This window comes from Vidua chalybeata, chromosome 2 (genome assembly GCF_026979565.1).
Source record: "Vidua chalybeata isolate OUT-0048 chromosome 2, bVidCha1 merged haplotype, whole genome shotgun sequence".
Lineage (NCBI taxonomy): Eukaryota > Metazoa > Chordata > Aves > Passeriformes > Viduidae > Vidua > Vidua chalybeata.
The window spans coordinates 86,517,148-86,538,442 of NC_071531.1; positions in this window are offsets into that span (position 1 = coordinate 86,517,148).

Here is a 21,295-nt window from a genome sequence, read left to right on the forward strand (position 1 = left end):
GAAATCTGAAGAAATCTGAGCATGCAGGAAATGCTGCAGACAATGTTCAGATGGGTGCATACTTTTCCTTTGTCAAGAGTGGAAAACAGGTAAAACATTGCTGCCACACACATCAGTGGCAGTGAAAGCACAATAATCTCTCAAGTGAATTGGTTCCAAGCCATATAAGGTTTTATAGGCCATAGATAGTACCTTAAATATCAGCAGGTCATCTAATGCATCAGATTTCCACAGATATCCTGCTGTGTGAGAGTATTGAAATCCTGAATTTCAATGTCTCTCATGCAAAGGATATTGTACAATCCTGGTCTCTAATTGCCGAAGTAGGACTAAAGGAAAATTGATTTGCCTCTGAAATTAAAATTCAGGAGAAAAAGCTATACAAAAGAAAAGGACTTAATGGCAATTAAACTTGTGAGAGATAGACAATATTTTAATGAGATCTCAGGTTTAGATGTGGTTGGGTTCTCGAGCACTTGGTTTTGTCCTCTAGAAAATTTCAGTGTCAAAATGGAAGCATCAGACTATATGACAGTACTTTTCCTTACAGATTAAATAATTTATAGCATTGCATAGTGTGTAAATTTGATATTTTGGTTGTCTGATATTGGTTATAACTGATGCTGTCTTTAGATATGTAATGAGAACTGGATTATTCTCATATGTTTACAGTGAGTAGACAAAATTTACAAAAAGGAAAATTTCTAGAAAATATTAAGAGAAATTTTCTCAGAAGGAAAGTAGTCAAATACTGGAATAACTTGCCCAGAGAAACTATGAATTTTCTTATCAAGTATTCCCCTGTCTCGTATGGTCTTACTCTGGGAAAAGGAAAAGATCAAGTGGCCTCTAGAGATCCATTCCAACTTAAAGTAATCTATGATTCTGTAATTTAATTTTTTTAGATATTGCTATTATTTTTATGTGATATGGTTTATTATTTATATGACAAATGCAGAAATTAAATAGAAAAGTAGGAAAATGCAATAAATCAGTAGAGGAAGACCAGCTATAGATACATAATTGTTACTTGTAAAACTTTCCAATAACTTCAAAGTATGTTAGAGTCACAGCTAGCTACCTATGGGACTATATTAGACTGACTGGATCATTTGGCAAAGTGCAATCATGAATTATACGAAAGGACATGAATATAAAAGTAACAAAAGTAATTCCCATCCCATAGGTTAATGATGGTAGTGCTCTGGGATTCAGTTTTTCTGGAAAGGACCCATGATAGCTACACGTGTGGTAAATAATAAGGTAATAATGAATTGACAGGAAAATGATAATCAAGTATATAAACAATGAATTACTGAATGTAAGCAGAGCTGCAGAAATGTAATTACTAATGAGATACCAATGCAACATGGAAGACATTTTCCAAGTAAGACTTGGACAAATTGTAGAGAACTTCAAGCATGATCAAAAGTATGAGTAAACTAAAATATTCAATCATTTTTGTGGGAAAGCTGAAAAAAAAATAATTTTCCTCCAAAAAATTATTTTAATCAGTTTTGCATCTAAAAATGGTTCTGCCTTACAAAACAACATGGTGGAGAGTTTTATGCTATGATCTATCATACTGCAATTGTCTGATTTTATATAGTTTAAAGGAACAGAAATTCCAGTCTATACACTTTTCTGCAAAGAAATAAGGGTTGATTTTACACATGAAAATCTACCTAATTGCAGTAAGAACTTCTTTTTCATTTATATGACTCATTGTCTTCTACTTGGTCAGGTTATGTATCAGTGTTCTGTACTTAGGCAGAGTTCTTTGCATTCTAAAACATGTGATCAGTTTGAGCAAAACAAAACGAAGCAAACTTTTCTATAAGAGAAGACAATAATTTTGTTGTAACAATAATTTTTTCTCTGTTTATAGAGACTGTTAAAATGGTTGCTCTTTTTTCAGACATTGTGCTGCAGAATCTTTGAATTAAACATCTTTTAATGGGGGCAGCACCCATGAGAACAGCAATCAGGAGCAGCAAGTTTCTGTAAACACCTTCAGCACTTAGCTCACATCTGATTTTAGCTTCACTGTAGGATGGCAGAGCTGCAATGGTTTCATTAGTCAGAACTTTGAAATCAGAGCCCATACATATTTTATTATCTCTGTTTTCTCCACCTTCAGTCAGCATGTTATAAGTACTTCATAAGCCCTCCTGGCTTGTGGCAATCCTTGGGACGCACATGACTATCTCTATTACCATCCATAAATCCACTATCTGCCTGAACTTGAATTCATTAAACTCACATGTGCAGCTAACTTGTGACCCATGCAATGATGTTATTGATATTTACATAACACTGTGTGCCTTTACTTTTTCCCCTGGTGCTAGCAAAATTTTTGATATCAGGGACTATGGCAGGTAAAGTGAAAGCAGTAATTCCAGACAATCTAAAGGTACTAGAAAATATTCCATTCCCTAATAGATTTCAATGCAATATTTTTCTTAAGTTTCAGCAAATGACTGGAAATTCTCAGTAGTGGGTAAATATATTTTAATCTCAATTATTGTTATAAGAATTAGAATATTAACTCAAATCATTGTAGAGATAAATACCCTTTTAAGGCAAAATATCTAAGGCTCAGTGCATTTTGCTGGTTTGATTGACAACCAGTACACATCTCCCAGAGCTGATTTGCACATTAAGTAAAAGAGCACAAACTCTTGCCCTGTATTCTCTCTTCCCCAGACCAACTTTCCTTTCTTTTGCAGTCTGAGGAGGGGATGGGCAGCACAGGAGTCTGAGTGTGCGTGGTGCTTTTGGCTGCCTGTACACAGCAGTTTCCTGTCTCTCTGTTTGTAACAGGGTTTGCTGCTTTATCCTTTTGTGTCTTTGACACAGTGAGTCGCCCATGGCCACAGCCCGCTGGGGGGCTGTTTCTACCTCTTTCAGCATGGAGTGGCTTCCTAAAAGTATGTCTCTGGTCGTGTGTGCTCCTCTGACCAACCGAGGTTTTGGTTCCCAATGGTTCTGTTTCCTCCACTGTTGTTTCACTTGCTGCACAATGATGCTGACATCCACCAAGAAACAGACAAGCCACCTGCACACAGTATCACTCCATCTTCACCTGAAAGGATTGACCATGGGTTTTGAAACAAATGGATCTGGCAAACCAACATCTGGCAACTGGTAGCAAGAAATGAGCAATTTCCAGACAAGCCATTGCCCTCCCCAGTGTTCCTTGTTGCAGAAGACACAGCAGGCCTAACTGTAGAGGGAAAAGTATGGCAGGCCACAGCTACTCAGGTAGCTTCAGTTCATTAGTCCTGTTTCCAATGAAACATCTTATTTAATTGCTTCACATTGAAGTTGAAAATTCTTGCTAATTTCAACAATTTTCAAAACTATATATTGAGTCATTATAACAATATAAATCCTTTATGGAAAAATATGAATACATTATGTTATGAGCTATTTCTTCATTGCCCAAGTTATGGATCCTTTAATTCTGCTATGGAGTCCTCTGAAACCAATCCATTATGTTAATAATTGCATACCCTCGTTGCTGACAGCTGTTAGCCAGATGCTGAGAAGTGTCATCTGATGTAGAAGGAATATTTCCTTCTAACAAAGTCATATAAATGATATATTTGTCAATGAAATGAAGTCAGATAAGTCCCTTGTCATGCATTTTCCATAAAAAAAAAAAAAAAAAAAAAAAAAAAAAAAAAAAAAAAAAGTTCAGAATAGCGTCATTGGCATGAAAGTCCTGGTATCCAAGATCATTTGGTCAGATTTCAGGCAGTGGACCATGTTATTTCTTAAATCTTGAGGAAGTTATGTTAAGAAGAATACATCAGAAAGAAAGCTGCCACTTTATTTTAAGTAGAAAAATGAGATGTACAGAATAAATGGGCCAAAAGACATGTAAGGCAGGAATCTCATGTCCTCTAATACATCTGCCAAAAGATCTGTAAATGTCTCAACAAATCAAACCCCATTCTGTACATGAAAAGAAAGTCACTGATCAGCATTTTGAACAAACTGGAGGGATTTTTTTTTTTTTCCTCTAAAGAAGATAACTAAAAATGTACAGTGGGGACAAAATCTTGACTCATCAAACTTACTCTTTGGAAAGAGAATATGGATGAAATGTATTAGAGATAAATCCACTTATTAAACTGTAGATGTACTCTAGCTATCTATCTTCAGCTTTCAGACCTGATGGCTCCCCTTTCAGAACTGATATACTCCCCTTTCCTTAGCCTCTAGCACATCAGTGTTATGCCTAGGGGCTGTTTTCACCATGAGGAAAGAAGACTTCAAAAAATTGAGTTACCTATCCTGCTCAGAAAAGGCTACCTCTAGCCACCTCTGCATCCTCTCCAAAGTTTACCATTTAGAACTTCTCATTTAAAAGGGATCCAACCAGTAATCCCAAATTTATAATATTTATTGTGCTTATTAGGTATAAAGGACTTTGTGTCCCATTATGATTGCATCCCATAAGGAAAGTAGGAGGCCTATGTTGCATGGTCCTATGCTCTGTCTTGTATGGTCCTATGCTTGCCCACAACAGCAGGAATTTGGACTCTTCATCTTCCTTCTGGGATGAACTTTCAAATAGTTTTCCCAAATTGTATTATTTTTCTGCTACAGACATTCAAACCCAGGATTTTCTTTCCATAAGTGTTTTCTAAAGTATTTTCAGACCTCTCTGTTCCGCTAGTAATCAATAATCACACTAGTATTGTGAAAAGAGTTTAAATAAGGTTGCAAATATACATTATTAACCTGCTTATGTATGGAATATGGACTGTGGACTGGAACTCGAAAAGATCATACAGAATTGATCTCCCATGGAATGAAGGTTATCCATTTAAACAAGTCATCTAGTTTCCACTTCACTGAAATTCCTATTTCACCTAACTTTGCATGCCTATAATGTAGTTGTCTCAACTGTGTAGAACACCATAACCTTCCAGTGTGCTTATATGGAAAGAAAAATTCATTCACCTTACTTGTGTCTCTACTTTAGTGTTTGATGAATCGCTTGACGAAACACTCATTTTTCCCTTTTGACTATACGGAAAGCCTAACTGAAATGCAGACATGTATATATAACAGCAGAATTTGCATTAGGAAAGGTGAATCCTGCTTCTAATCTCCCTCCAAGTTCAGTGAAGAGAATTATGTGCATCCGGAAGACAATTAATGTAGATATACTTTTTTCCATAGTAGAGTATATTCTCCTTACTCTCTGTCTTTCTCCATTACCTTTAACAAGGATGTGGAAGTAGAGACAAAAACATATGGTTGAAGTTAGATGAGATGAAAACCACTCATGCAGTTATTTTCTAGTTCTCCTGGAACACATCCTCATCATAACCATGAGTGTGATGAATTTCAAGATATTGTCTGTATGCTTCCATATAAATTTGAAATCCTTTTCTTAAAGTACCATCAGAAAGAGAATGAAGAAAATGCAATCCCTTTTCTAGACCATGACTAAATGGGTATAAACTAGGAAGGAGTAGAGTTTGACTTGATTGTGCGTATATGGCATGACTCCAAGTAGAGACTGGAGGTAAACTTGCCCAGAAGAAGAATCCAGCACACTAACTTATGTCTTACAGGGCCATAATAGAGAGATTATAAATTATGGTGGATTACTAAATTTTCCACTAAGTCATGGTGGATTTTTGGGTTTGGATACAGTATTCATAGCATTTTTTCCTTTTTTAATAAAGTTTCAAAGTGGTGACCACTGTAAAATTCACCAGTCATGAGAACAAGAGCATTTTCTTTCACTCCCATCACAACCAGTAAGAAGGATCATACAGGCCAATTTTAGTTCTTGATGACAGCTGTGAAATCTTACTGAATGCTCAGAAGTGTAACTATGGAAATCATTTGGCATGTAGGATCTTATTTTTTATTTTTAAACTTTTTTACACATCCCTCTGATATTGCCATCTCCTGGCTCCTGTTAGGCAGAGGATATGCAAATTTTCTAACCTATCATTTTGTACCAGTAGTAATGATGATTGACATGAAAACAGCACAACTTGTCTATTAGCACCAAAGTGAATTTGCAAGGATGTCAGTAAGATTATAGTTATGCATCCACATGTATTCAAGAGAATACATATATATGTTTAAAATAACACATCCAACATAAATCAATAAACTTAAGGTTTCTGTGCAATGTCAGTAAAAGCTCAGGATCAGAGGAGTGAATTTTGAAGCAGAAGTAATCTTTTCTACAAAGATCTCTCCTAACACCAGGCAGCAAATTCATCATTATATCAAAATCATGGAATCATAGAATCATAGAACACTCTGGGTTAGGAGGGATCTAAAAGATTACCTAGTTCCAGCCCCCTGCCATGGACAGGGATATCTTCCACTAAACCAGGCTGCTCAAAGTCCCATCCAACCTGGCCTTGAACACTCTCAGGGGTGGGGCATCCATAGGTTCTGTTGCAGTGCTTCATCACTCTCACAGAAAAGAATTTTTTCTGACTATCTAATCTAACCTACTCTTAGTTTGAAACCATTCCCCTTTGTCCTGTCACTACATGCTTTTGTAAACAGTCTCTGTCTTCCTTTTTCTTTTTGCAGGCACTGGAAGGCTGCGATTAGTTCCCCTGAACAGACTTGCTAGCCTTTGTTAGCACTGCTTGTCTGCACAGAAGAGGCTATAACTCAGTGGTTCTTTCTACCTGGGACCATTTACAGGGGAGGCTTTGAGTCAGAGGCAAAATATTTTCTTAGTACTAGTATCTCAAAGACTTCAGCCTTGATACTCTGCAAAAAAATCAAAATACAAGTGGCCAAACTCAGGATTTTTTTATGACAATGTCTGTTTATGAAGTGCTTCAGGTTTGTGTTTACATTACAGATTTGTTTTACATTACAGATGCTGTTTTTGATCCCCAGTAAGACTGGAGGTATGTAGGAGCCCAGTGGAACAGTGGGGGACATTCATCCTAGTAAGCTTTTAATCTTAGAGAGACATATAGGGCTTAAATATGTATTTTTATTGAGGCTGGAGGAGAGGAAACTGTTTAAGAGGGTGAATATTAAAAAGCAACGTTTATAAACTGCTAAAATAACCATGGAATGTTGTCTTGCCGACCTCATTTTCTGCAATGGCAGAAGCTCTGTTGCTAAGTAATTAACAGAGCCAAAGAAAGAAAGAGAAAAAAAAAGAGAATCTTGTTTCTATATTCTCTTTAAGTAGCACTTATATGGATATTAGATGGCAGCAGACACAGTTATAATTGTTCTAATACAATGTAACTCAGTCACACTGAAGGGAGCCCCAGGAAAGCGTTAAATTGTCAATTTCAGTCCATGTGGCTTTATGTCACAACACACAACTCCATTTTTCACAGACTTTGTCCAAGATTCACATTTTTCTAAAGGAAAAAATCACTTCCATGCTCCATGGTGATATGGTATTTAGACTTGTCCTCTGGTTAGGCCTGAGAACTCCTGAGTACCAGCTTTCCTGCTCAGGTCAGTAGAGAACCTCCTTTCAGCATCACAGTGGGATCCACCTCACTGCTTTGTCTGCAGTTGCAGGGCAATTCAGTGATGAACTCTGGGATGAAATTCAGCCACTTCTTTCCCATTTGGATGCTCTGTTTGTTTCTCCTAACAAACTTCTTTAATTTGTAAGCAGAGACAAAACAGAAGCAAACAGCCAGTTTTTGTGGCTGCCTGCATTCAGAGATATATTAAAAAAAATTAGCCTAATAGCAAAACCAGCATTAACTATTGCAAAGGAATAAGACATACTCTTCAGCATGCAAAAGATATTTCACTTCCAGCCTTGTTCAAGTCCTGCATTGAAAGGCACAGAATCCTACTGTAAAATTGAATATGTTATTTGTTATTACTGTAGTGAAACTGTGGGATCTTTAATTTCATCAGAGTTACTAGATGGCAGATATCTGACTACTTAATGACCTTGTATTTACTGAGAAAAAAAGTCTGCTGCTTAAATGACAGAGGTGTAATGGCAAGAATTCATTGTGGATAGCAGAGCTATAGAAGAGCTTAATGGATGACTCAGTTTTCACTGCTTTTTGGCATTCAACAGTAACATTGCTAAAATAACAAATATCAGCTGTTAATCACAAGAGATGTAATGTTATTAAGGGGGGAAATGACCCTTTTCTATATGTTTTCCTTCAACCCTGAACAGGAAATAAGGAACAAAAAAGATGACATTTAAATTGTACTGTTCTATATCGCTCAAAAGAAGTAGAGAGATGTTAGCCAATACTAAAGCATAACAGAGAAGAAGAAGAAGAAGAAGAAGAAGAAGAAGAAGAAGAAGAAGAAAGAAGAAGAAGAAGAAGAAGAAGAAGAAGAAGAAGAAGAAGAAGAAGAAGAAGAAGAAGAAGAAGAAGAAGAAGAAGAAGAAGAAGAAGAAAGAAGAAGAAGAAGAAGAAGAAGAAGAAGAAGAAGAAGAAGAAGAAGGAGAAGGAGGAGGAGGAGGAGGAGGAGGAGGAGGAGGAGGTGCAGGAGTGGAACTGAATTTGCAATCAGAGTACTTTCTCCAGCCTCCCATACACACCTTTAAGTAATTTACCTAGTGGTGTTATGCGAATCAGGTATATTAATTTATGTTAAATATAAAATATTTGAAAATTTTCTCTCTTTTAGGAGCAGATGACCTCCAAAATATTGTCTGTGCCAAACCTTACAAATTCTGAAAATATCTTTATATCTAATAAAGACTGTGAAACATCAAATATGGAAAATCAGAACTTTACTGATCACTCTTCTATTTTCTTTTGAGAGGCATAAAAGTTCCATGTTCATTTACACTTGTACAGATCTTTCTCTTGAAGAACAAAGCACATTAAAATTCAGTGCCATAATGCTTCTTGTGTTCTAAATAAATGTCCTTAAACACTATGAGTGATGGGGAACAAAGGAGTTTCAAAAGATGCTCAGAGGTGCCATGGAAATCTGTGGGTAATCCAGGGAGGAAATTTAGACCTACGCACATTATATTTTGCTTGAAAGACCATAATTTATGTCCATTTCTACTTCCCTGCTCATCCAGTTTGGTCTTCCCTTTAGAAGCTGAAAACAAAGAGTAAAAACTAAGGCAGCCCTGCTGTCTAATCTGTCAACCATACTTCAGTAACTGGCCATGAATGTCAACAGTTAAAGAAGCCTGTTCCAGGAGCAATTATTCATAAATCCCATTACCCTGAACAGAAATCTGACATAGAGAGATAAAAAAAAAAGAAAAAAAAAGATATCTAGCTACTGACTTTAGCATTAGCCCAGTCAAGAAAGCTGCCCAGTAATTCCAGGCAAGAAAGCTGTCCAGTATTTCCAGTTGTAAAGACAGTTTGTAGTACAGATAATACTTTTAAATACAGTTATGTATGAAGAAATTATGCTTATATTTTGTATGAGAAGATGAAAGAAGGAACAAAGATAAACTGTGAGACCCAAACAAGGGAATGAAGGAAATTTTAGGTGTAAGCAATATGTAAAGTTCAGGTTTTATACTTGATACTGAGAAAATAAACATCAGTAACGAAAGGGACAGTTGTTCAGGGAACATATAGTATTTCTTTTTCAGTATGAAATCCAAAAAAATTGACCCTAACAGCAATTATCAAAGGTACCAAATTCAAAGCTGCAAGATATAGAAACATTTTTCCTTTCTAATCCCAAACCAAAATTTATTGAAGTGAGTCCCTGCAACCTGCTTCATCTGTGGGCAAATGTTGCTTTTTTTTAATAGAAACAACTTCAGGCAGAAAAAGAAGGGGTTTATAAACCATGCAATATATGGGTAATATCCTACAGAAATAACTGAAGCACTAAATATGTTTTCTTTATATCATCTGGTGTGTTTTTATTTACAAATGCTTTTTGTTCAGTGTAATTACAATAGGTTCTCTTATACCACTGGTTCTTGGGCATTCAATCAGCTGCACTGTTATTTTGTCCATATGCTTTGAGCTTACTATCTTTCAATCTTGCAACCTGTTGAAAACATATTTGAGATCTAGTTTATTGTCTCAGAGAAAGATTGCCAGTACTCATTTGAAACCATCTCTGAAAACATTATCAAGTACTGCTTTTCTTGATACTGTGGGACATATCTCTAGGTGTCAATATGGCCCTGCCTGCTGCCTGTTGATAAGCCAGATACCACACATACCTTGTCACTATGCCAGTATTTGCCCCAAGCAAACTGAAGCTCATCCTCTGGCTCTTACAGATTATAGTGTGAAGTGCAGAGAAAATAGTGGAAGGCATTCTACAAAGTGTTAAGGTCATGGAGTCTGAATAAATATTAGCTCAGGCCCATTGGAATTCCATTTAATGTTTTTATAATTTCTTTCATTTCTTTTGGGATTTCAGATATTTGTACACATGTGAATCATGAAATGTCAACTGAAAATAAAACTTACATTCTTACAGGTTACAGACATAGAAATATATGTCAAACTGGAAATACAAGCAAGCATTAAAGGGTGTAAATTACCAGGTTTTATGAATTTCTTTAAAGCATCATACTTGAAATTACAGCTGTGCTGATACAGAGAGATATCTTGAACAACTTTGCCCTCCTTTACTCTCCCCTGGAGAATAGCATTTCTCATCAGAAGGTCAGAAAGGAAAATACAGCCTTTAGCTTGCATCTGGTTTTCAATAAAGTGGAAATGGCATCTGCCCTAAATAGGAAGTATGCTCTGAAAGATATTTGTAACGAAGTAAAGGGGTGACTCTACTTCTTCTTCCTTTAAGTTAAAAGAGGGATCTGGTGATTAAAAGAAATGTTGCAGGCTGAAGCTGGGAGAGAGAAATAAAAACTCAGAAACAAATGGCAGTAGAAGCATGTATTCGATGTTTTGTTTTGGTCACTGAAGTTTGATGTAAGAGTTTTTTTCCTGCACTTTACACTACATTTCTCATCACAGAAACGTCTGGAACAAATTGGAACGAGATAAGAGATAATAAGTGCTTGGGCCTCTTAAGGACATGGTTGTGGTCATTGCACACATTCCCTCTCCCCACTAATCCATTTTCAACCTAGGCAGTCATCTTTAACTCCTTGATCCATGAGAGGAAATGTCTGAAAGAAAGTTACAGACAGCTACACACAATTGATGCCAGTCAGTAGCAACTCCTTTTCCCACAGATATCTCTCGTCTATATTTATTAGCCTGTTATGCATTAACTGGCATGTGCTAACCAGATCTCACCTCCACCAGGCCTGGAATTAGCACCTGGAATTGTCTAAAATTCCTCCTTTCTGTGCTTATGTCAAGTTCCTGCTATGGTGGCTTCTTTTACAACAAATTCCTTCTGTGGCCTTGACACTCTTTGAAATGGGCAATGGTGCTCTTTAAGTTCTTACAACAGCTCCAGACATGAGAAGTAGCAAAGGTGATTCCAGGACATCGTGCCTTTATCATTGGCCCTCAAATGAACAGACAGGCAAACACATAACGTCATAAAACAAATAAATGTTTATGTGGAATAAAAGCTAGCCCAATGAAAAGTGCAGTGGATAAATATAATTGCACTATAACAACATGGTCATTCCAAGGATTTAAGTTACGATAAGACACTGAGATCTATAGCAAAAAAAACAGAATAAAGTAACAGGTATAATTCCTTTAAAATTTAGTAGTGAACCCTTAACAATATTAAATGTCCTGCAATAATAAAAATGTTTTTAAAAGAAAGAGAAGCTACCTTTGTTTTTTCCTCAGCCAGGAAAAGGAAATATTTTTTTAAAAAATAGAAAAATGTTCAACTGAGAAGAAAGTGGTCATCAGACCACATAACCTCATTTGCTCCTCTAGGATTGCTGATTTGGAGTCTCCACTGAGAGTCAAAAGGAGCATGTCCAGGCAACTGTATTTTCAGTCTACCATTGCCTCTTTCCCACCAATCTAAAAAAGTCCTACTCAAGGATAGAAAATGTTTTAGCCTTGGCCCTCATCCAAAATAAAATCCTTCCTCTTTCCAGGAAAAATAAAAATCCTAAGCAGCAACCCAAACCTTTTCACCTCCCCTCTACAAGACAAATTTCTACAAGCATAATTCAGCTTGGGGCAGTAGATGTTCTAGCAGCTTGTCAGGATTTTCTTGGATGAGGCAGGGAGAGTCTGTGCATCAGATGGGAACTGTAATAAATATAAATGAGACTGAGGAAAGAGTAGAAGAGGGTAAGAAGGCAAATCTCTTCCAGAGCACAAGACATTGAATATTCAGGTTCTGTTGTACCTTTCAACTGCCACTGCTGATGGAGGCAATCCCTCCTTTCCTGGCCAATTGAAGCTGATTTCCTACTTCTTAGTCCAGTTTATTCAGATTTTTCCATCATTTATATCCAACTATCCACAGCAGAGGTAGTCTTTATCATAACTCACAAAGGATGAACTCCAGAGCTTCCTTTTCTGGGTTCTCTCTCCTTTTCAGTTTCTCTAAATCTATCCTCTTGGCAGCCACAGAAGTTCTTCTCTCCCCTACCTCACAGCTCTTGCATACACATAACCCAGGAACATTGACAGTCTTTACTTGCTCTGAAATGAGACAGCTCTTCGATTTCCCCCAGCTGCTCCTCCCTCCATCTGACCATGGAGATTCAGAGCAGACCCCTGCCAGGCACGCTGGTGCTGGGGCCTGAAACCCTTTTGCTCACTGTGTGAAAGAAATCTTCTGTCTGACCATAAATACATCTCCCAAGGCAGAACTTGTCTGTAATGGTATGGATACATATAGTGCATCTCCAGTCTGTGTCCAGAAGTTCCTCTGGAATCAATAAAAGGAATCCATAAAATTATGGAATCAATAAAGGGAAGATTGGGAGCAAATGGCCAGATCTGCACATTAGGTTTTAATAATCCTCAGATCTTATAGATTTTATTTAGTCTTTTTTTATTTACAGCTATAAAACTTGTTTCTGGAGGCTGGTGAAATAAAGTACTGTTCCACAGACTTCTCTGTCTCTCACATTAAGAGGACTGGAACTCAAACAAACAGGGAGACACATTTCTCTGTCTTAACCACAGCCTTGTCTGTAACTATGGTCTCTCAACCATAAGCAGATTGAGGCAAGATTACTGCTCAGACCCCAAAAGAGAAAATCTTTAAAGGTGAGGTTTTGTATGCAATTTTATATATAACTTTATTTCTGCAGACATTACTGTTAAAATGTAGATTTTACAGCAGTGCCCAGCACTGCCCAGAATTTGGCAGACATTTTATGCCAAAAACCTTCTGTTTTGCAACTATATCAAATTTCAGTTTTACACAGAAGATCATGCATTATGTGGAGAAAAAGATTGAACTGGTATTCACTTTATTTACAAATCCATAAATATGTGTTCTTTTCTCCCTTCTGACCATATTTCAACTGGCAAGATGGAATAACAGTGTACCCTTTGGAACCTTTCTTCACTCAAGTACATATAATCATTACTGTCAGCCCATCAAGCTCCAGGTGAAAATAGATTCTATATAAATTCTTTTAAGTCACATTTGATTAGATCCTTTTCTGTATGAGTTTGACGTGTTTTATTATTCCTTATCACGGCTTCTGTGGTGGACTTCCCTAGAATAACTCCTGTACCATAACTGACAAACGAAATCTGACTTACATTACAGAGAATGCAATGCTGAAAGTCTCCAGCCGAATATGGTAAGTGAAAAGTGTGTACAGTACAATTCTCTTATTTGAAGAGAAGCTTTATTTTGATCAACATCAACTAAAACCAGGAACACTTGTCAGGCAGGAGGGGGTAGAAAGTAACCTGTCACCTGGGTGGAGGTGGGATAGAGAATCTATGGCAAGACAGAGGAATGTGGTAACAGAAAGGAACATAGCCAGTAATAAATAAGGAGAAATGTATGTAGATTTCACCAGCTATACGGTACAGACTTTAATTAAAAGAAAAAATTAATTATAAAAAATAAAACCAATTATAAAACCAGTGCTGAAACTTGTAAATGTTTATTTAATAATGTCAATAATCACAAAGCTTATGAGACACAGCTGGAAGCTTTATTGGACCTTCTCTGTTGGAAATGATTTTTGGAAAATTAATTGCATGACAGATTTTGCCTATTTCAGTGGATTTCTTGCCATCTTTCCCTCTCCTCTCAAAATATATGAGTATAGAGAGGTAAAAGATCTCTTGTAATGCATAACTAAAGTACCATTTTTGAGCAGCAAACTTATTTGTGACTTCTCTTTTACACTGTTAAATGACCAGAAAAAAAGTGTCTTTTTTATTTAATTTTCCTCCTTCAGTGGCCTGAATAATCTTACTATGTCTATCAACAGATAAGTCAAAGGCAGATTCTGTTGGCATGTGATCAAACACTGCTCATCGCCACACAGGGAGTTGTTCATTGGAAATTTTAGAAGTTTCTCCTGTTTCTGTTCATTTACTAAAATTTCAATTAAAAGCAATTTTAAGCATATAAAACAACTTGAGTTGATATGGGGAACAATACAAGGGAAATGAAGATTTTGTGCTCTTCTCTGAGTTATATGAAGGAGTCCAGAGAAGAATTTCAATGTCTAATTAGTCCAACATCTCCCACACATTATGCACTTTTCTTGCCCTTGGAAATGTTTCAAGTTCACCAGTTTGTACATAAGTGTAACAAACAGGGCTGTGCACTGGAAAACTTCTGCATTTCATTGGGTCCTTCAAAAATTCGGCATTCACACCACCACCCTTGTATATGCTGGCCTGGTCACACTACCAATAGCTTATACAAAGGGCTATCAACCAGACCAAAGAGGAGCTCTGTTGTATCCTCCTTCTCTGGAAGGATTGCACATGCAGGCATGAATATACCCAGATCTGAAAATAATAATTGCTAAAATGGACCAGCAGAGTTGTAAATGTGACTGGAAGCAGTAGCACATGCTTATTGCAGTTAAACATTCTTGTCTTAAAAACTCACATTTCAGAAACCCCTTTGCAGAGAGCTCATGTCTGAGACTGCACGAGAAAATGATGTGTCTCCTCAGGGATGCTGAAAGTGCAGAAAGTGATCAGTCTTTCACCCACAAGGATCTGACTGACGAGCCTGGAAGAGCAGCAATGAGGCTTTATTTCAACCCGTTAATAAGCCATTCCACTATTCATAAGCCAGACTTTTCTGAGACAATTTATGGGACTGGGAAACAAGTGGAGCATTAAGTATGAAGAACAAACCAGGACATAGTGAGGGGCCAGCTGCTTCCTAAGGGACAGGGAATCAGGAGCCAAGCACAACAGAAGCTATGTCTGATAGGATAGGGGCTGGGGACTGGCAGCTGGAGACAGCCTGGAACCCAGGCTAAGTCCATGAAGCCAAGCTGGAAATTCACAAGCAGGATCAGACACAACTCAGTAGTAACCAGGCAAACCCATGGCGACAAGGCAGATTTGAGCTGAAGCTGGTAAATCGATCTGTGGGTCAGGGTTAAGGTCTGCATCAGCAAGTTTGTGGCCAGGAACAGGCAAACTGAATTCATCTCAGGCAGGAGACAATGACCAAAATCTTAGCTTAAAATCAGCTCCTGTGGGAAGGAGGATCATCCGCACTAAGGCTTCTTGCTTTCTTCACAAACCAGTTTCACATCCAGAAGCACCTCTTGTGCTTTCTGAAGCTGTACATGAGCTCAAGCAGACAAAAGTTGTTGGGGAGGGTCAATGCAACTCAGGGCCCTGAAGAAGAGACTGGTGGTCTCTGGAGGAAAAGCAAAACGTTGCAAAGCACCTTTCTGTGCACATATGAACATCTGTGGTGGGTGACTCTGGCTGGACACCTCCCAGGTGGACAAATGGAGGAAAAGTATAAAAAAAGGTTCCTTACTTGAGACAAAAATGTGCAGGCATCACTCACCAGTTGCAATCAGACAATCTCAGCTTGGGGAAATCAGTTCAATTTATTGACAATCATATCAAAGTAGGATAAGAAATAAAAATTAGTCATAAAAAACCCCATTCCTCCACCCCTCTCTTCTTACCAGGCTCAACTTCACTTACAAATTCTCTACCTTCTCCCCTCAGCTGTGCAGGGAGATGGGGAACAGGGATTGCAGTCAGTTCATCACATGTTGTTGCTGCCACTTCTTCCTCCTCAGCACGAGGGCTCCTCACACTCTTCCCCTGCTCCAGCATAGAGTCCCTCCCATGACATACAGACCTCCATGAACTTCTCCAACATGGGTCCCTCCCATGAGATACAGTTCTTAGTGAACTGCTCCTGTGTGAAGCCCTTCCAGGGCTGCAGTTCTTCAGGAATAGGCTGTTCTAGTATTGTCCCACCCAGGATCACAAGACTTGCCAGCAAACCTGCTCCAGTGGGTTCCTCTTTCCATCGGTCCACCCATCCTGCAGGAGCCTGTTTGCGTCCTGGCTTCCCACAGGGTCATTCAGGTCATTCCCACAGCCTCATTCAGGTATCCACCTCCTCTGGATCATCCATGGGCTAGTAAAAGCCAGCCTTGTAAATTATGGTTTCTCAGTTATTTCACAACATACCTATGCCAATGGTAAATTGACGAGGTGATAGTAATCTCTATACCCAAGAACTTTGTCTACTGTGAACATTTCTTCACTGTAACACAAGTGAGGATAGTACACAATTCCAGTGCTGCAAAACGTATTCAGATGGGCATATCTAAGCTAGAACTTTGTAACATGATTATAAAAAAAAAATGTTTGCACAGAACTATATAGCTACATAAGTCAAGTTTTCAATTTTAGGATTCTATGCAGTTATTTCCAGTAAACACACTTCCAGGCTGGAGTTAGATATTTTAGAGTTAAGTCTCTATGCTTTACAGCTAATTTATCAATTTGTTTCTGTGTTAGATCAGGCTAAAATTTTATTCTCTGGAGCTACAAATCAGTTTTGTTTAAACTTTCATAGCAGTGCACACATTATACCAGCTGTCATAGATTTTAAACTTTGGATCTGTAGCCCTTAACAAAATGATAAGCCTCATTGGCTGATATTTTTGAGATGGGGGTGGCAATGGGACAGCTGAATAATAATAACAAAACTAAAAGCAAACAACTATGTCAAAAATGGGAGAACATGAACACATTTCTATAATTTTGTTCTCATTTCAGTGTTATGAAGGCTTTCTCAAAAGCAGAGGAAATCTATAAAATGGCTCATTAAGTTGTGAGAGGAAATATTTTTTAGATACTCTGCAACTGCTGGTAATGGAATGCTGCTTATAACTTTGCAAGAGAAGATTCCTGCAATCAGTCATCAAAGTCTTCAAAAGAAACTGAACATTATAGAATAAGAGTTAAAGAAGAGGCATGGAATGGGACTGCCAAGAGTAGAAAGGAGAATGTGCTCTTCAACCTTATCTAACAAACAGTGAAGGCCTTGCTGGGGACTTAAATTTGGGGGCAGCCTTAGCTGCAGGGACCATGAGACTGTGAAGTTCAGTATTGTGTGACAAGGAAGCATGGCAGCAAGTAAGACACAATCACAGGCTTCAGAAAAACTAGCTTTAGCCTCTTCCAGGATCTTCTTGGAAGAATCCCATGGGGACAGGTTCTGCAGGGTAGAGGAGTCTGAGAGCTGGTTGATAACCAGGAATCACTTTATTCAATCTCAAAAACAATTCTCTTGAGCAAGCAATAAACAAAGGGGGCAAGAAACCCACACGGGTGAATAAAGAACTCCTGTCATTACTCAAGAACAAGCAGGAAATGTACAGGAGATGGAAGCAGGATCAGGCCACTTAGAATGAATATAGAGAGAGAGGTGGTCAGAGTAAGTAGAAATGAGATGAGGAAGCCCAGGGTCTGTCTGTGATTAATTCTGGCCAAGGATGTCAAGGACAAGAAGAAGAGCTTTTTAAAATATGTCAACAGCAAAAGGAAAACAAAGGGTAATGTGGGCCCATTACTAAATGGAGGAGGATCCTGGTAACAGAGAGCACAGAGAAGTCAGAGTTACTGAATGTCTTCTTTGTGTTGGTCTTCACTGACAAGACCAGTCCTCAGAGATCTCTTATCCAGGAGTGCAGGGTAGAGGAATGTTGGAAGGAAGACTTTCCCTTGAACAGTGGAAAAGAGGATGAGGGGTCCGGAGCATCTCTCTTACAGGTACAGGCTGAGGGAGCTGGGCCAGTTCAGTCCCAAGAAGACACGACTGAGAGGGACCTCATCAATGTATACAAGTATCCAAAGGGAGGGTGCCAAGAGGCAAGACCCAGGCTGTGCTTGGTGGGTCAAGATGAAGGGCAAGGATAAGATGAAATGGGCAAAATTGATGCACAGGAAGATTCCACCTGAATATGAGGGATATCACGCTCCTAGCAATAGTATCTCATCTACGAAACTTCAGAGAGAAAATGCTAACTAGTGAACTTTTGCGCTTTAGCTCTATTGTTAGTCTTTTATTCCTGTCTTTTCAACTTAGTCAATTAACCTATTTAGATATACTATTTAGGGTTAGGTTCCTTTATTCTTTACTAAAGAGGGCACTTAGGTGGCTAGTTTAGCTGTCTACTCCACTGCCAATCAAAGGGATAGACTGTAACAAAGTTTTGGTATCCATATATTTTATAAATATTTACTGTATATTTTTATCCATTTTAACCAAAACACCATAGACAGCCAGCTTCACACAAGGAGGTATGTAGTATTTCTTTACCCTGAACTGAGGTTTTTCACCTTAATAATTTAAGTACCTAAGTAATGAAATACTGCATCCCAGGTACATAATAGACGTATCTTTGAATTATTTGCACTGCATTACTTTTTCCCCTTGGAATTGTAATTTTTTGTATAATTAAAGAAATTAATCATCATGACAGAAAACAACTGAAAATATTTGTGTACCTTCAGTCATACAGCAATGCAGATTGTGTGAACTGGAATAATTAGCCCAAGAATACTTGACAGAATGTCAGTATAGTCCTGTCACATGATGTCACTGGCCTGAAGTGAAGAAATGGCAGACTACTACATTCAAACCAACTGATCAGAGATTGTTTAGTGCCAGATTATTATTCTAAACAAGACATATGATGCATACAGAACACTGTAAAGGCTCAGCAGGAACACAATGCATTGAGATATTGCCAGTCTCAAAAGGCATGAACTATGACTTTCAGTGCACAGGGAAGGGGAGTGAGGGACTAAAGCAATAACCTCTGTACAATGAGTACTGTGTTTTTACATCATTAGCAAAAGCAAAATGACTGTTCTATTTGTATAAGCCTACAAATATTGAAAGAAACGATGATTATATCATATCTGTTGGACTTGAACTGAGTTGAATAATTTTATCTGATTTGACAGCTGTCTACATTGGCTTTTCTGTTGCTAAAGCAACAGCTAAGATAGCTGTGAAATGAATGGACAAAATAATCCACAGGCACTTCAAAACATTATATACATGTTTTTTCTTACCATACCTACAAACATATTTGAGTAAGCAAAAATATACGTGTATATGTATGTTGAGTATGCTTTGCCAAACTAACGCCAAATGCTTATGCTGTGAATGCATATGTACAGTAATCATGGCCCTGAAACACATTTTTGCAAAATATTTATTAAGTAGTTAAATTGGTAGAATTGGAAGCTACTTTGAAACAATTGTGCTAACTGAACATAATTGAACATATGTGATCCTGAGGAGTAACCAGGGATGGAGTAATCCTATATTGTATCTGTAGAATGCTTTCCAATCTAGACAAAGCACAGATGTTTTATCCCTGCATAACAGTTCCATCTGAGATAACAGATAGGTTATGATAGATGTTGTACATCAGGAGCAGGACTGTTCCCCGCCCAGGTCCATGCAGTCCAAGTGGATAAAACAGGTGAGATTTGAGAGGAATGCTGGGAATGCCCATCCAGTAGAGTAACATATCAATGTCTGAAACAGAAAAGAATACTGAATTACTGGATGCCAGAAGTGTTTATGCTAGAACCAAACACTTAAGACTCTTTCACAACATACAAAACCAGCTATCACTGTGAAGGAATACAGTGCTGGGAATCAGGTCACCTTCTGGCTTTAAGTAGATTTCCAGCCCTAAAGAAGGGAAGAGGTTAGACAAGCACTGCTTGAAAAGAGAGTGTGGCATCAGAGGGGACAGAGATGGAAGTGAACAAGGCTGACAAAGTAAAGGGAGCAAATTTCTTTGAAGGGCTAGAAGGTACTTCTTCCATAATCTAAAAAAGTGCAGTTTTCTATTGCTTTTTGGTTGGATGGAATTGTCTTGACCTTCTGTTGGACTGCAAATAAAGTCTGAGATTTTGCATAACAAGGATATTGATACTCACTGTCCTAAACAGCAGGAGAAAAGAGCCATCTAATGCTCTGCTGTTATCATATACTTCCCAGAACCTCATGTCTGGTCAGAGGAAATTATTTTCATTTTCATTTTTCATTTACAGCTAACAAAGGCAGGAAAGCATTTACCTTACTACTGAAGAGTAGTGAGGTGTTATGCAACAATCTGCTTTTTGATTTCCAGTACTTTTGGATGAGATCTAATTCTATTGTCTAATACTGACAAATTACTATCATTAGTGAGACAATTTCAGTGAAGATATATAAACAACCAATTATAATTTATAAATTGCATACTACATATATATACAATTTACAAACTGTGAAAAATAAAACACATATAGCTAAATTAAATACAATGCATAATGAAACAAGCAGATAGAAGGTGATTTAAGCTAATTAAAATTGCCCATGCTACCCTCATTATGGTGCCTAATGTATTAATCTCTGTTAGAATCTTTCATCTCTCAGGTCTGCTGAAACAAAAGAAAGAAAACTAATTAGGATTATTTAATATTTTTGTTTATGTATATGGGGTTTTTCCTTTAAAAAATAGACCTTAATAGAAATAAACTAGGATATGTCCCTAGTTTATTGCTTGTCCATGAGTTGTTACCTATGTTGCAACAGTAAATCTCTAGCATTTGTTGTTGTTTAATTAAAAAAAAAAAAAAAACTATTCCAGCTGCAAAAGCAACCCGAATTTCATCAGTGAATGACAAAAGCTCTTCTACATTCTTGAAATCCTTGGGATGTGCCCTAAGCAGGGCTCAGAGTATTTCAATTTTTTAACTTAAATCAAATTAATTCATAACAGTGCCAGTTTGTTTCCACAGTCTATAAAGACAGCTTAGACAGAGTGGCATAGGTGAATCCCTTCTGGCTTCCTGTCTCCTGCCTATTGTCTCAACATGTGGTTGGGATATGGAAATGTTTTTTCCTAGTGTGATAATCACCAATGAGGAGAAGAGGAAGAAGCATTATATGCTGAGAGTGGCAG